The sequence below is a fragment of the Neofelis nebulosa genome, chromosome 2 (genome assembly GCF_028018385.1).
Source record: "Neofelis nebulosa isolate mNeoNeb1 chromosome 2, mNeoNeb1.pri, whole genome shotgun sequence".
Taxonomy (NCBI): domain Eukaryota; kingdom Metazoa; phylum Chordata; class Mammalia; order Carnivora; family Felidae; genus Neofelis; species Neofelis nebulosa.
The window spans coordinates 192,907,729-192,916,861 of NC_080783.1; the positions used below are offsets into that span (position 1 = coordinate 192,907,729).

Sequence of the window (9,133 nt, forward strand, 5' to 3'; positions counted from 1 at the left end):
GGCCCCCAGGCAGCCTACAGGCTCCTCCCAGAGAGCTACCTGGCCTGAGCCCTGGCTGGGACCCAGCCCAGCGCGTAGGGACGCCCCTGCTGTGGCTGGCTGAAGCTTGTTGTCTAAGCCGGCCTGGGGGTGCCTGGGAGCGGGGTGGGGAGGGTGGCCTGATGAGGCTCTGAGAGCAGGCACACCCTGGGTGAGGTCATGCCTGCCTCACACCTCTGGTATTCCGGCTGATCGCTATCTCCTGCCCCAGCCCTCAGGTTACTCTGCTGCCGCCACTGCCGAGATGCGAGATGCGGCCCAAAGAGGTGCTGATAGTGCAGAGCCTGCAGGAGGCAGGAGGAGCCGTGGCTGAGCCCGGCCTGTGGCTCCCACGGCCACCCACGCCCTTCCTCCTGCCGCCCCAGCAGATGGACAGTCAAGGCCAGCTGCCCCCGCCCCCAGCACACCACCTCCACCAGAGTAAACCCTGTCCTGGAGTGGCTGGTGGCTGGCTGTCCTCCCTCCCACTGCTTACCCAGGAAGCCAGGCCAGGAGGACGGAGCCTGGGGTCAGGTTCCAGAGGGCTTTCCCCTTGGGAACACCTCTAGTCACCTCCACCCCACCTCTAGGCCTGCTCGCCTCTACCGCCACCAAACTGTAGTCATTCCAGCAGCCGTTAGCAGTTAAGGGAATCTGGTTTATCATGTAAACTTTTGAGAATCACACACGGACATCACACGCTGAGATGGTCCTGGGCGAATTGGAGATGACCGCCCTAACAACTGGAGCCCCCGCTCTGCGCTGGGGCCCCCAAGAAGGCACGTGGGCATCTTGATGAGCTTAGGCTCTGAGAAAACCTGACTCTTTGGCCCGGAGTTCTCACGAATGAAGAAGTGTCCAGCCCTGGATCAAAAAAATTCTTTTAAGTAATGTCTACACCCAACCTGGGCTCGAACTCACGACCCCAAGATCAAAAGTCTCATGCATGCTCAACTGACTGAGCCAGTGAGGCGCCCCTATTTAATGTTGTTTTCAGCCCCGGATTCTTTTTCTTAACACAATGGTGGGGTGGGGAAGGGACCAGAAAGGGGGGGGTTGGGGAACGAATGCCAGCAGCTCTCAGGAGACCCATTCCCTCTCCTGGCTTCATCCCTAGACTAGTCCCTGAGTCAGGAACATGGAAGACCTAAGATGATGGCAGGGCCACCCATGATCTGGCTGGGTGACCAGTGACTTCCCCTTCCTTCTCATCCCCACACCCGCTACACACACGCCTCCACTCCTTCTCCTGCTGTCTGCCTCCCTCGGCACAAGAGCTAAGCCGGGGGGGGGGGGGGTCTCCAAATGTGGTCCCCAGATGAGCTGCATTAGCATCACCTGGGAGCTCCTGCGAAAAGCAGATTCTTAGGCCCCACCCCAGACCTACTAAATCAGAAACTCTTAGATGTGAATTAGTTGAGAAGCACTGCTCTACTCTTCTCAAACGTCAATGGATGTACAGATCACGTGGGGATCCCATTAAAATACAGATTAAGGGGGGGGGGGTGCAGGGTATGACTCAGAGGTCTGGGAGGGGCCTGATACTCTGCATTTCTTAGAAGCTCCCAGGTGAGGCTAGTCCTCTGACCACCCTCACCCCGCCCCCACCTTGGAATGGCAAGTCTCTGGACACACTTCAACCCTGGCTACACTTCAGAACCACCTGGGGAATTCTCAAAAATACCAATACCTGGGGGTCCTGGGTGGCTCAGTTGGTTAAGCTCACGTCATGATCTCATGGTCCATGGGTCCGAGCCCTGCGTTGGGCTCTGTGCTCAGAGCTCAGAGCTTAGAGCCTGCTTTGAATTCTGTCTCCCTCTCTCTCTGCCCCTCCCCCTCTCATGCTCTGTCTCTCTGTCTCTCTCTCTCTGTCTCTCTCTCTCTCAAAAATAATAAACATTAGAAAATATTTTCAAAAAATAAATCAAAATACCAATACCTAAGCCCTGCCTCCAGAGGTTGTGATTTAATTGATCTGAAGTGAGACTGGGGCATGGGTAGGTCTTTAAACCTCCCAAAGTGATTCTAGTGCAATCCAAAGTTCTCAGCCAAGGGTGGTAAGAAGTGTTGGACACACACACACCCCACAGCCCCCCTCACCCTCTGGGGTCCTCCTTCTTTCTTTGGTCTTCCGGATCCCCTTCTATGTCCCCTTGCCTGCAGCTGCAGACATTTGACACAATCAGAGCACAAGCGCGTGGACATGCAGAGAAGCACAGGGACAGACACTGACGTGGAGGCGGGAGGCAGGAGTGGGCTGCAGATGTGAGTGTGCACAGCCAGACAAACGCAGACACGGATAATCCACGTACAGTGTATGTGTTACAAACACCCCCAGGTATAGGTAGATAGATAGATGGACACACACAGGCAAACACACAACCTGCAGGTCGAGGACCGCCGCCCTGTCCCCATTGGTCCTGTTGCTCCAGACAAGGGGGCCTAGGTCTGTGCCGGACAATATCGGCAAACAGGAAGCCTGGGCTTAGACCCCCTCCTCTCCCTCAGCACCACTGAAGTGCTGTGACCTGGACAGAGGCCTCCCAGGGAGCCATTAGTGGCGGCCAACCGGCCCCAGGATCTCAGAGGGGCTCAGGGGACATGCCTGCTCTCAGGGGGCTGACACTTCCGAGAGGCGGTGGGTGCCTTCAGCCCCTCAGCTCAGCCCCGGTGCTGCTGTGTTGGGGCCCCCTTTAAGTTTCAAATCCTGCATTCCCCCCTCCTACCCCTCACCCCCCAGTGCCGGGGCCCTCCACAGACAGGCCTGATTGATGACTCAGGGGGACTGTGGCTGCCGCAGGCCTATTTTATGATGTCATTAGGCAGCTTCGGCCGCGGGAAGGAATCCCTCCTGACATCATAAAGGACTTGATATTTCGCTAATGTTATCTTGGCGGCGTGTCGCCCTGACATTTTCTCTTTGCAGCGCTCCCCCCAGGACCGGGAGTTGTCTAACTACAGCCTGGAAAAAATGCAAAACAGACAAATGCACCCTCGGGGGACAGCGGGAGAAAGCTAATAGACCAGTCCCCGAATCCCCACCCACGGAGGTGGTTTAGGTGGGAAGCATGATGTGTTTGTCAAGGGGGACCCAAGGCTGCCTTCCTACTGATTCTCTCCCGCCTTGGGCCGCCTCTGCTCAGCGGCGGGGAGGAAGTCAGGTGCTGATGTTCCAGAACAAGCTCTGCCACCCAGAGGCTATGTGACTTGGGCTAAGCCCTTACCCTCCCGCACCTCATTTACCCCATCCACACCACAGGGGTGTGGCCCAGATAATTTCAGACTGCGTGAGGCTCTGCTGAGGGCCCTGAAGCTGTTGGCGACGGCCAAAGTGCCACAGAGGTAAGGAGGGACCCCATCCTAGGCTCCGAACTGAAACTCTAGACAGCTGCGGGGAGGCTGGGTGAGATGGTTTTCACGTCCCCACGCCCAGGAATGGTTCTGGGGGGACAGACTCAGAATAGCAAGACATCTCCCCAGCCCTGATCCCAGGATCTTCAAAAGACCAAGAGCAGGGGCGCCTGGGTGGGTCAGTCAGTTAAGTGTCCGACTTCAACTCAGGTCATTATCTCGTGGTTCATGAGTTCGAGCCCCGCATCGGGCTCCACCACACTGTCAGGGGGATTCTCTGCTCCTCTCCCACTTGGTGTGGCACGCGTGCCCTCTCTCTCTCTCTCTCTCTCTCTCAAGATAAATAAATAAATTTAAAAAATAAAGACTAAGAGCAGCTGCTGGTTCTGAGGAAAAATTGGTGACACTGATGCAGATCCCTAGTGTGGGCCTGGCGAACAGAAGTCAGCAGAGAGTGCCCACCATCCCATTCCCAGGTGGCAGGGGCTCGGAGCTTGGTAAAGGAGAAAGACCCGGCAGCCATGGGCCCCTCCTAGATCCACCTCCCAAAGGACCTCGGGCTAAATCTGCCAAAATCTTCTCCCACCCGAGAAGCGATCACCCACCACAGCCTGATCCCAGAACCCCTGGCAGATGGGCCTCCAGCTTGCCATCCCCGGGAGGTAGGGGAGCTCCCTCCTTTCCCCCCAGGCAGCCCAGCATGTCCCCCTCCCTGTGGCTTCCTCCCGAAGGGTCCACACTCTGCCTTCTGAGTACGGTGGGAGAGGGCTGCTCCCCTCCCTCCTCCCAGGAGAGCCAGCCAAGAGGTGCACCAACAGCTTTCCCCCGCCCCACCCTCCCAGCGTGCAGGAGGAGAAGCCAGGGTTTGTACCCTTTTTAAAGCACGGAGTCTTTGTCTTCAAAGAGCACAACTGGCCATTTCAACCTGGGGTCCATGGTGACAAGTGCAGCTCAATAGAATGAGTTTCTGCTGTTTGAGAAGGTTCCATGGGCTTCACCAGACTGCTAAAGAAGTCCATGGCATTTGAAGAAAACAAACAAACAAAAAGTTAGGAAGTCTGTTCCAGAATCCAGACAAGGCCACTTTTAGCCATGAAGGTGCTGTGTGGAGAGATCATTCTGGCCTGGGTGCATCTCCCACCCCGGGAGAAGCCCTCCCCCCCATCCCAACCTTTGAAGAAACTACTTGAGGAAAGATGGGTAAGATCAAGACCCACTCCCAAGTCTGACCTTCCCATTGTGTTTTTTCTGTGCTCTGAGGTGACTCTACCACCAGACTCCCAGACTCCTGGATCTGAGCAGACATTGATGGCACTACTGAGGGCTAAGCACGTTCGAAAGGGGCCGGCAAAGAGAGACTGAACCCAATCCCGGCTTCCAGAATTTCCCACCAGGTAAGGTAGGCGCACTGCAGCCACACCCTGCTGCCTGCCCTTCCCTAGCACACCAAAGGCTTCCTACTTGCTCAGCTCTGCCAGTGCTGCTCCCTGAGCCTGAGTGCCTGTCCCATGCCCTTCTAGTAGCTAACACTCCCTCAGCCTTCCAGTGCCTGGTGGGACTACCCACCTTAGGCGGAGTGCCCTTTTCCCATGGAGAGACCCAGCTGAGTGTGAGTCTCCAAGAAGGACCACCTTGGCCTTGGATGCTCTTGTAGCTGTGGTGCATGGATATAAAAGATAGAGAATGCCAAGGAGGGCAGCCCTGACCTCTGGCTGGCCCACAAGGACCATGCTGACTCTCAGGCTGGGTCAAGAATCAGCATTTGGGTGCATCCTCCTGAGCTGGCTGCCCCCAAGCAGGAGGCCCATGGGACAGGTTTCCTCCCAAGGGCCCCCACTGCCTTGCTAAGGCAGTCATTCTGAAGCAACGCCCCTCCAGAGCTGGCAGACAATGACAACCCCTGATTGCCCAAGCCGGTAGATGGCTACGTGACACTCTCCATTTGATGAGCCATTCATTCATTCAGCAGAAATGTATTGAGTGCCCATTACTTGCCAGGTATTATTTGGATGGTGGAAACAAAGGCAAAAATCCTTGCGCTCAAAGAGCTTACATTCTCTTGGGAAGACAAACAACATAGAAAATAAATAAGTAAAAAGTATAATACGATATTGCTGAGTGTGTTAAGAGCCATAGATAAAACTAAGTCAGAAAGAACAGGGTGTTCCTCCCAGAGAAGGTAGCTTTTTGTTCTGTTTTGTTTACTTAAGTAATCTCTACACCCAAGGTGGAGCTCGAACTCACAACCCTAGGACCAAGAGTCATATCTTCCGGCTGCGCCAGCCAGGCACCCCAGAGAAGGTAATGTTTGAATACAGACCTGAAGGGGATGACAGAGGGAGCCATGAGGAGATCCGGGGGAAGAGCATTCCTGCAAAGGACACAGCACACGCAAAGGCATTCCTGAGGCAGGAATGTGGCCGGTACATTTGGGGAACCAGGTGGGAAGTGTGGTTGGAGGGAAGTGAAAGGGGGGAAATAGCGACAATGGCAGGTGGGGAGATTGAGCACGTGGGACCCTGAGGCTGCTGTGATGACCTCGGCTTAACACCACGTTGAGACGGGCCACAGTGAAGTTTCTGAGCAGACGAGTGACGTGCTGTGACTTGAATGTTAACAGGATCGCTGTGTCGCAGCATAGGGAATAGACAGCTCGGGAGAGGGGACGGATGGCGGTGCTCAGCCATGACAGTGCAGGTGGAGGGAGGTGGTTGAGTTTGGGGTGTGTTCTTGAAGGGGAAAGACTACGTGCCAGGCATTGCTTCTGGTCCTGGCGTTATCTTCTGTCATCCTCGCGACCACCCTGTGAAGCAGGTCCTTGATCCCCATTGTAGAAAAGGACAGAAAAGGAAACTGAGGTTCAGAAAGGTCACACAGTCAGTGAGTCAACCCAGGCTTATCCAAGCCTGAAGCCCGAGTTTTTCACACTCTGCTCCGGCGCCTGCCTGGGCAGGATTCCAACAAGGAGGATATCTAGCCACAGACTCCCAGAAATGGGGAACTAAGTCAGGACACTTACCCGCTGAGAAATGTCCCTAAAATGCCATTTTAACCATGCTTTCTCTTTCCATTAAAGCTCAAATGATACTTATTGGTCTTAAGTGCTTTTATTTTCACTTACACAGTTTCCAACTTTTAATCAATCTTTTTTAAATTCCATCCAAAACCATCAGCGAAGGGAGAAGACTGTAAGGGGAGGGGAGCCATCGGATGATTGCAAGATAGGAGCTGAGGCACTGGAATCATCCATCACACTCGTGTTCCAGCACGGCTGTGGGCCAGGCCGTGGGCCAGGGAGCCTGGGGCAGACGGGGAAGGCGGCCCCAGTCCCTGGGGGAGCGGCCCGCACAGGAGGGGAACCGTATCCAGGCGAGGCTGCCTGGGAATGACCCAAGGAACTGAGCAGGGAGGTCCAACCGGGGAAGGCTGGAATCCAAACACAGCCAGGAGGAGAGGAGTCCCAAGTCCAATCCCAGAAAAGGTCCAGCGATGCCAGAGGGACCGTCGACAGGCAAACAGTTGAGCTGGAGCACTCATGCTCCAAAGCCCAAGCCGGCAGATCTTCCGGCAGGTGGTGGGGCCGCCCTTTTGCAGGTGGGAAGTCCGGGAGGGCTGCCGCAAAGGGAAGTAGAAAAAGTCATGAGTTGTCGCTCTCACTGCTGCTGGGGGTGATGATTAATATGCACCGGGGTGAGGGAGGGGGGAGGCAGGCAACAACTTCCATTTTAAAAAGCCCGACGCCTGTGTGGCTCTGGGGCTGAGCCCACATGGGAGATGGACATAGGGAGCCCCTCTCTAGAGGCCGAAGTGGGCTTCTAAGACTCATCTGTCACCTCCACAGCAGCCTGGGCCAGCCAGGTCCCTTCGGGTGAAGTGCAAGGAAAGGAAGGAGGAGAGGAGAGAAAAATGGAGAGGACAAAAGGGAGCTATGGCAGTCACAGAGAAGAAGAGTCTATCCTGCTCACCTTGATACAGCCATGCCTGCATTAGAAAGTAGATACCAACACCCTCCCAGGGAGACGTGCACACCCAGAAATGGACCAGCACATGGGCACAGCCACAGAGGCACTCGCGAGTGCAGGTACAGGGTGGGTTTATAGACACTGACACAGAGAGGCACAGGGCACTAGACAGGACACACGCGCTGAACAGCGATGCCCATGGATACTGACGGAGGTGGGCGCACGTGCACCAATACGGATGCACCAGTGTGCACACGCCTGTACAGATACTGAAAGATACATACAAATGGACACCCACACATTCGGGTAGAAACATACAGACACACACAGATGCTGACGTGTACATGCAAGAAGCTCACCTGGACACAGAGGTGCAGGCCAGGCACGCACACACAGGTACACACGGACACACGGACACACCTTGACGCACAGATGTGCACAACTACATAGATAACGCCTATTCTTACACTGCTAGGTGATGCATCTATGCCCATTTAGGAACACACACGGGGCGCCTGGGTGGCTCAGTCGGTGGAGCAGCTGACTTCAGCTCAGGTCACGATCTCGCGGTTCATGAGTTCGAGCCCCGTGTCGGGCTCTGTGCTGATGGCTCAGAGCCTGGAGGCTGCTTCGGATTCTGTGTCTCCCTCTCTCTCTGCCCCTTCCCACTTACGCTCTGTCTCTGTCTCTCTCTCCCTCTTTCTCTCTCAAAAATAAATACACATTAAAAGATTTATAAGAACACACGTTCGCAGATGTATCCTGAGACGCATGCGCACGCACAAAGGCACGTTCAAGGCCGTGCTCGGGCACTGCCAACAGCCAGGACACACACACAGCTGGGCTCTGTGCTGCACTCAGACCCCAGCTCTCAGCACCCCCAAGCCGGCCCCCTTCAAGCCAGGTGCTCTCCTGACCTTCTCCTGCCAGCCGCCCAGCTCTGGCTGGCTCCCTGGTCCTCAGGCCCTCCCACCATCTCTCGTCCGCCCACTGGCCCTGGGCCAGGCCCTGGGCTGCAGGATGGCAATTGCCCCATTCTCCCAGGTGCCGACTCAGCCAAACTTCACACCCAGAAGTGGAGCCAGGCCAGCGGGGCTTGTTGCAGCCTGCTTGGGGCATCAGCGCGGGGGAGGCAGGAGGGAGCCAAGATCCTGTGGTGGCAGAGAGAAGAGCAGCCCCAGCCGCCCGTGCGGGCCTGCCTGGTAAGGCTGCTGGCTTCCTCTTCTCCAAGTCATCCACCCTCCGCAGGCCTTGGGCTCCCCACCTCTGTAATGGGACAGCACGCCTGTCCCACTGAAGTGTCAATTAAGTGTCCACATCACCTCCCGGATGAAAGAAAGCTTTTGCCTCCTCACAGTAGCTCTGAGACTCAGGCTGTATTGTGCCTGGGTTAGACCAGGTAGCGGAGCTCCGGAAGGGGACGTCACTTACTCAAGGGAGCAGACAGGACCGGAACCCGGGTGCCTGCTCCAAACTCCACAGCTTTCCTGGGCGGTAAATATGTAGCACGTGACTGCCAGAGCCCAATGACTTGCCCGTGGCAGACATCATTAATCGATCACAGTCTCTCTCCTGGGGAATCCAGACTTGGCCTCGACATCCTTCTCAACGCACCGCTCCAGGCAGACAATCGTAATTGGCCAGAGTTGGCACCCAGGATGAAACTCACTGCCACGCTGTCGCTACATCTAATTCATCTAATTCAGAGGGTGGATGTGACGATTACATGAAATCAAGGGCAGAATACTTTGGAAGAACACAAGTGATGCGCCTATCAGAGGAATTTTAGTACAGTTTCCAGA

At 55.6% G+C, this 9,133-nt stretch overlaps 1 long non-coding RNA gene across 1 annotated transcript; it reads right to left on the reverse strand.

The window, feature by feature from the left end:
• Nucleotides 1-662: 662 nt before the first annotated feature.
• Nucleotides 663-2,722, reverse strand: LOC131504983 (uncharacterized). The gene is made up of 2 exons (XR_009258225.1): nt 2,119-2,722; nt 663-882 (listed from the first exon to the last, which is right to left on the reverse strand). It is a non-coding gene; the product is annotated as an uncharacterized LOC131504983 (long non-coding RNA).
• Nucleotides 2,723-9,133: the final 6,411 nt, after the last annotated feature.